The sequence below is a fragment of the Aulonocara sp. 'chitande type north' Nkhata Bay genome, linkage group LG20 (assembly GCF_057382095.1).
Source record: "Aulonocara sp. 'chitande type north' Nkhata Bay isolate Kocher_YH1m ecotype deep benthic linkage group LG20, A_spYH_male_GT1.1, whole genome shotgun sequence".
In the NCBI taxonomy this organism is placed as follows: Eukaryota; Metazoa; Chordata; class Actinopteri; order Cichliformes; family Cichlidae; genus Aulonocara; species Aulonocara sp. 'chitande type north' Nkhata Bay.
This window is the reverse complement of record NC_141363.1, coordinates 16487438-16493437: the sequence shown is the minus strand read 5'-3', so window position 1 is coordinate 16493437 and position 6000 is coordinate 16487438.

Here is a 6000-nt window from a genome sequence, read left to right as displayed (position 1 = left end):
TATTGTTACATCTTTCACAAAGTAACACTTTATATGACAATAGGAGAAAATACCTCAAGTTATAAAGTCTCGTTGTCTCTATTGTGAGGGGGGAAGCATGCAGGCTCGCAAAAACTCAAATGTACTCGGAAGCAGGAAAAGTTTCATTCAGATTTATAGTATAAAAGGGCTAAAGTGTATCTTATTCCAAAATGCAGCAGTTAATACTGCCAAAATCACGATACTTAAACAAGTGGTTATTGTGGGGGGAAAGCTGGTAAATATAGACAATAAGATGTTAATAAGTGCTTTATAATAGCTAATATGTATCCAACATCCTACTGATATAAGCTAAAAATAAATATAGTTAATGGTTAACTTAATGGTTAATATGTATAACCTAAGATAAAGTGTTTTATCCTTTAAACGGGAAATACACTTAAAAATCAGCCTCCTCTAGAATTCCTAACCAAATAGAGCAACTGACATTAGTGTGTGCCAACAAAAGGAAGTTCATACAGTCGACGTGCCACTCCCCCACCCAATAGTTTTGTTGTTTGTCAAGAACAATGATGTCGTGGTCTTCACTGCAACATACTACTTGCTCTGGAAGTTCCTTGGAAAACCTTTACTCCCACTTGTAAATTCCTTCGAGTCAGGAATGACATGATTTTGCTGAGTGGGCTGGAGCCTGATAAGCATCTTTTTCCAAAGAAGTTGGCCCAGATGCACATTTTTTCCTGCAGTACAAGTAAAATCAGTCTGTGTTTATGTAAACATCAGGATCAAAAGAAAAAAAATGAAGATTATTCACGTCATGTTGGGGTTTGTTTTTTTTCCATTGTACCTGGAAATGTTCAGATTGTTTTCCCTCTCACTTTGAGCATTTATGTTGATTTGTGTTGCTTCAGCTCCCTCCATCAACTGTAGCTGTTTATATGGCCAGTTTCCTGCTATTCAGAGGCAGAGAGGCTACTGCTGAAGAAAGGCTTGGCTCATATACAGGTAGTCCATCACTGCTGACAGCTTCTCTCTTTAAAGTTTTCCGCTCGATTCATCCAACCAGTTATGTCACTTCTCATCGACACTTCACAGTTTCCATCACAAAGCTATTTATGGAGCTGCAAAGGAAGTAGGTGTTTAAAAATAAAATTCTTCTGTTTACTTATCAGAACTCTAATCATTATTTTATTTTAATTTTTGGCACTGGCCTGTTGTTGTTTCTCCGACACACCATCAATCACGCACAGACTAGGGTAATTATCTGACATGGATTTCTACTCCTTTGGCTGCTTAACTTCAAGCCAAGTACGACAGTGAGCCCAAAAGGTGGAGAAAATATCACTAAACAGACAGCAAAAGCAGGGAAACAGAGAAGCTCGATGGGGTGAAGTCTCGAGCAGCAGCAAGCAGGAGTCTGATTTGCCTTGGCGCTCTGGTTAAAACGTGAGTTGCGGACAGAGCAATTGCCCCGGCAGCAGACAAGACTTCCAGCAGGGCCAACCACAGCGTTCCTCCTGGTTTTATAATGGCAGTGTACAGCTGTGTTACCCCCACCAACAGGAATGTGAGAAAAACGGAAAAACTGACACATGCATATAAAACACCAGTTGCTAAATTACATTCAGCCCCTCTGTGAGCTCATGGTAAAGTCAACAAATTTCTACACAGATGTGGCAGCAGCCGCTAACACGTGCTCACACGGTTGCCGTTATTTGTTCACTGTAAACAGCACACAGGATGAAGACGTCGTTACAAGTCAAAGTCACTCAAAGAAAACTTTCTTTCAGTGCGTTTCGTCCAGACCGTGACTGCAAAACGCCTCTGTCTCTCTTACTTTTTGTGGTATCTCGCTGTGCAGATAGTTTTGGGTTTTATTGGCCCTGTGTCTGAGATACCACTAGAAGACAGTGAAAAATGACAAAAACAAAATGTGCCTTTTCTGAAGGGTATAATTTCCACTGGGGATGCAGGAACACTGCAATCTCTTTGTGTCGTCTTACCTAAAGTCCAGATGAGAGAAGATAAACATGTTGATACAATCATCTCAATTATTGCTTTGTACTCTAGGCAATAAGCTTCAACACAGTACTTTGTTTTGGAGACTTTATGCCCCTGAGCCAATATTACAAGCTGCCCTGTCTTCTTGGCTGGAACTGTATGCGGTCTGAAAGACAGACACGCAACACTGGGTTGTTACATAAATGACCATCATCATATTCCGCATGTTTTCTGTAAATACAAACCTGGATCACAGCAGTTTGTGATACAGACACAAACTTTATTGTATGGCAATAAATAACAGTAAAAAGACTGTAAGGAGACTATTGCATACAGCCAACTGTAACTTCCTTTTACACTTGTAAGAGTTGGTGAAGATGCATTCGAAAGCAAAAAGGCAACTCTTTAGTTTCAGTTTGTCTTTTAGTGTCATCTCTCTGCGTTTAGTTTGTTGGGAATGGGTCATCCTTTTTAAGTCCCATGTTTGTGTCTCAGAGGGTCAGATTATAATATAAGGTGTAGAAAAGAAAATGAAGGAAACTAAGCAGAGTTAGAATAATATTGTTGCATAAACTTGGATTTATCTACACTGTACAGATTAGTTAGACTTGTAATAACAGAATACTGCTCATTTCCTCCTCCATTTAAATAATTTCAGGAAATTATTTAATTTTGTTGTCCTGGGACTTTTTCTCCATCGTGTTCCCAGTCACTAAAAATATGATGGAAACCTCCTCATAACAAAAATTAAAAAAAACAAAAACAAATGGTGGTTGCCAGGTTATTACACAGATTTTTTTTTTTCACATTTGGAAACTAGTTGCAAGTATTTACAGCGATCTCAGCAGCTGAGGGTGTGTTGCACACTCAAATCATGGGCAACCACTTTACAATCAATTGCAAGGTGATTGCACAGGAATCACCTTGCAATCACCTCTGACATTTGCAAATAATTGCTGTCTAATTTGTAAACACAGGCAGACTGCTAACACATTGCAATAAATAAGTTCTGATGAGTTCTGAATCTGAGCTAATTTTGTTTCTGGAACCAGCAAATTTAATTTGCAGTCATAAGGTCTGTCTTGATGTAACAAATATGTCATTATTTGTGATTCTGAAGTTACATTAACTACTTAAGCAAGTAAGTAGTTAATGTAAATTTCCGTTTAATGTAAGATTCTCTGTATGTAGATCCCATAAGAGATTTTTGCAGATTTTATCATAGTTTGTTGCATATTATCACAAAAGAACGCATGACATTGCTAACTTGACCCCATTCAATCGCAACCTGATAGCAGACTGATTCTGTTTTATCTGCATTTTATCGTCATTTTTTTGCAACAAAGTCACTTTCATTATGGCAACTGACTACAAGTGTTCGCAGATCTTGTCCCCATGGAAGCAACCATTTAAAAATCAATAAAATACTAATTCCTTGCACATGTTTATAATAATTTTGATTTCGAACTGTTTCCTCCAGTGTGACTGTAGCAAAACAGACATTGACTGTTATTATAAGATTGACTGTTTTTTACATTCATTGGGTTACAAGTGCACATCTTTTTCATTCCGATTTAAAATCTTCTAATTGAAGTGAGAGGATTTGATACAATCTGGTGTTTGCATCCACATCCTTTGTGCTGCACTTTCAAGTTCACTGAGTTAAATGACACAGTTAGGTAGTTCTTGTGTGTGTGCAGGCTCAGCAGGCACGTGTGAAGGAGTGGAGGGGTAAAGGTCAAGGTTGACCATTTCAGGTCAGGTGATCCAAGACAGATGGTGATTTCCTAGGGTTAGGGTGGCAGATTCCTTCTGGGACATCACAGATGCCCAGGGGGTCCCATATGCCTAAAGACAGAATGCTGAATGACTGTATGAATGAGTTATAGTTAGATTGGTGACGGTTAACACAAGCAAGATATTTATACAATATTGTAAACAGCATAGAGTATAACGTGGAAGTAGACCTGGTTCAAAAACTGGAAGGTTTAATGTGTCCCTGAGAATGTGTTGTCTAACATAGTATAACTTTATATGTAGTGTATCTGACTACACTCCAGCTCACTGGGATCACCCTGAGTCGTCTCTACCTAAAGGGTCTTAAGGTGATTGCTCGAGTCCACACCAAACTATCTTCTGGCAGCTGGATAGTGTAGTGGTAAGACTACATGTCTTGGAACAGGAGTCACAAGTTTGATTCCCACCCAGTATCCAGTAAGGGTCCTGGCTAGATCCCTCATGCTAACCACAAAAAAAATAAAAAATCCCTGGGACGGCGCAGCTATGTCTGCAGCCTGTCCACAGCCTGTCCACAGCACGGACACAAGAGCATTTCACTACACATTGTACCCTGTATGATAATACTGTATGTGACAAATAATAAAGTTTGTTTGTTGTTCTAAAACGAGTCACACAGAACAACAATACAAACTAATGCAGGTTTGAATGTGACCTAAAACTTACTAATGATTCCCTTACATGTCACTGTAAAATGAACATTTGGTGTAATAGGGAGTTATAAGGTAATGGAAATGTTTTATTTAAAAGCCTTTCCTTCCTGGAGTTATGAAGAACAGGTGGGCACACAACCACAACTTGCTGTTTTTTTATGCCTCAGCTTCAGAACGGATCACACAAACAAGAAGTCATCTTTCAAACCGCTGGTTTGATGATTTTTCTTTTCCTGTGCTTGGTTATCCATTTCTCCATTTCCACTCTTTGGTTAAAGATAATTTAACCAGGGTTGCTCCTTAGCTAGTTAAAAACAAATTACCCCAAAACGTGACGACTATTCCTGTAAGTAAGAGAACTTTGATGATTCCTAAAGAATATCCCTGTTTTCGATTATTAAAAACAGCATTTCACATTTGAAGCAAATGGTAGTAAATCTATAACTAATTTGCTATAGGGGCTACTGAAGTCAAGGATATCTGACAACAATGCAATCTGTGCCAAAGGTTACTGAAAACTCATAAATAAGATCAATTTTTCTATTATTCTTTGCTCCCCTCCTTCTCCCATATATCTATCCCTTGACCAGCTCCACTTAACTCTTCTTTGCAGACAAACAGCTGCTGCTCGACACCTCCACCAGAGCGAGGAATCATCCCCAGAGAGGAAAAGAGGAGAGGGTGGAAGGATGAGCAGGATAGAGGGAGGGAATGGATGGGTGAGACTAGACGCTCTGGGTTATAGGTCAGGCCTGCATGTGCTTGTGTGCTGACACATGTCCTGAAGACCCCCACACATCTCTGGAGGTCTGACACACACACACACACACACACACACACACACACACACACACACACACACACACACACACACACACACACACACACACACACACACACACAGGCTTCTAAAGGCTTTATGGGGATCCACATTCAACAGACCTCCCCACTTGCACACTTGGGGATTTTTAACCCTGGATGCAGGATACGGGGTTTAGCTTAACAGCAGATTGAGGGTCAGAGCCCAGGGGAGTCGAGGGAGATTTCCTAACCCCATCCACCACCTTTAAGACAAATACACACACCCTGAAGAGATAAGTCATAATCACTCCAATATTTCATCTCCCTCTTTCTCCAGTCACCTTCCACCTGGAATAATACTCATTCTCTGCCTTTGCTGTCACCTCTTTAAAAGTTTTGAAGAAAAGTGCTGCCTCAAACACCTTTTTCTTAATTAAAGAAAATCAGGTCACACAACTTCAATTGGTTTCTACTTGGCAGCCAGGCGGCTGCCATTAGCAAACACTAAAAATGCAAAATGCTTGACACACTTTCTAAAAATTTCCATAACACTGCAATAAACTTGTACTTCTGGGAAAAGGGTAATGGAGCAAGATTGCTGTTTGGTGGGACAAAAAGAGGGCTTAGGGTAGAAGTGTGAACGCTCTTTGAGGTGTGTAATTGCCTTTAAATGAGGCCAAGTTTTTATTCTCAAGGGAACTTTGGCTGGATGACAAATGTCTGATGATGGACACATTGCAGGCAAATGAGAACAGGAAACCTCAGCCAT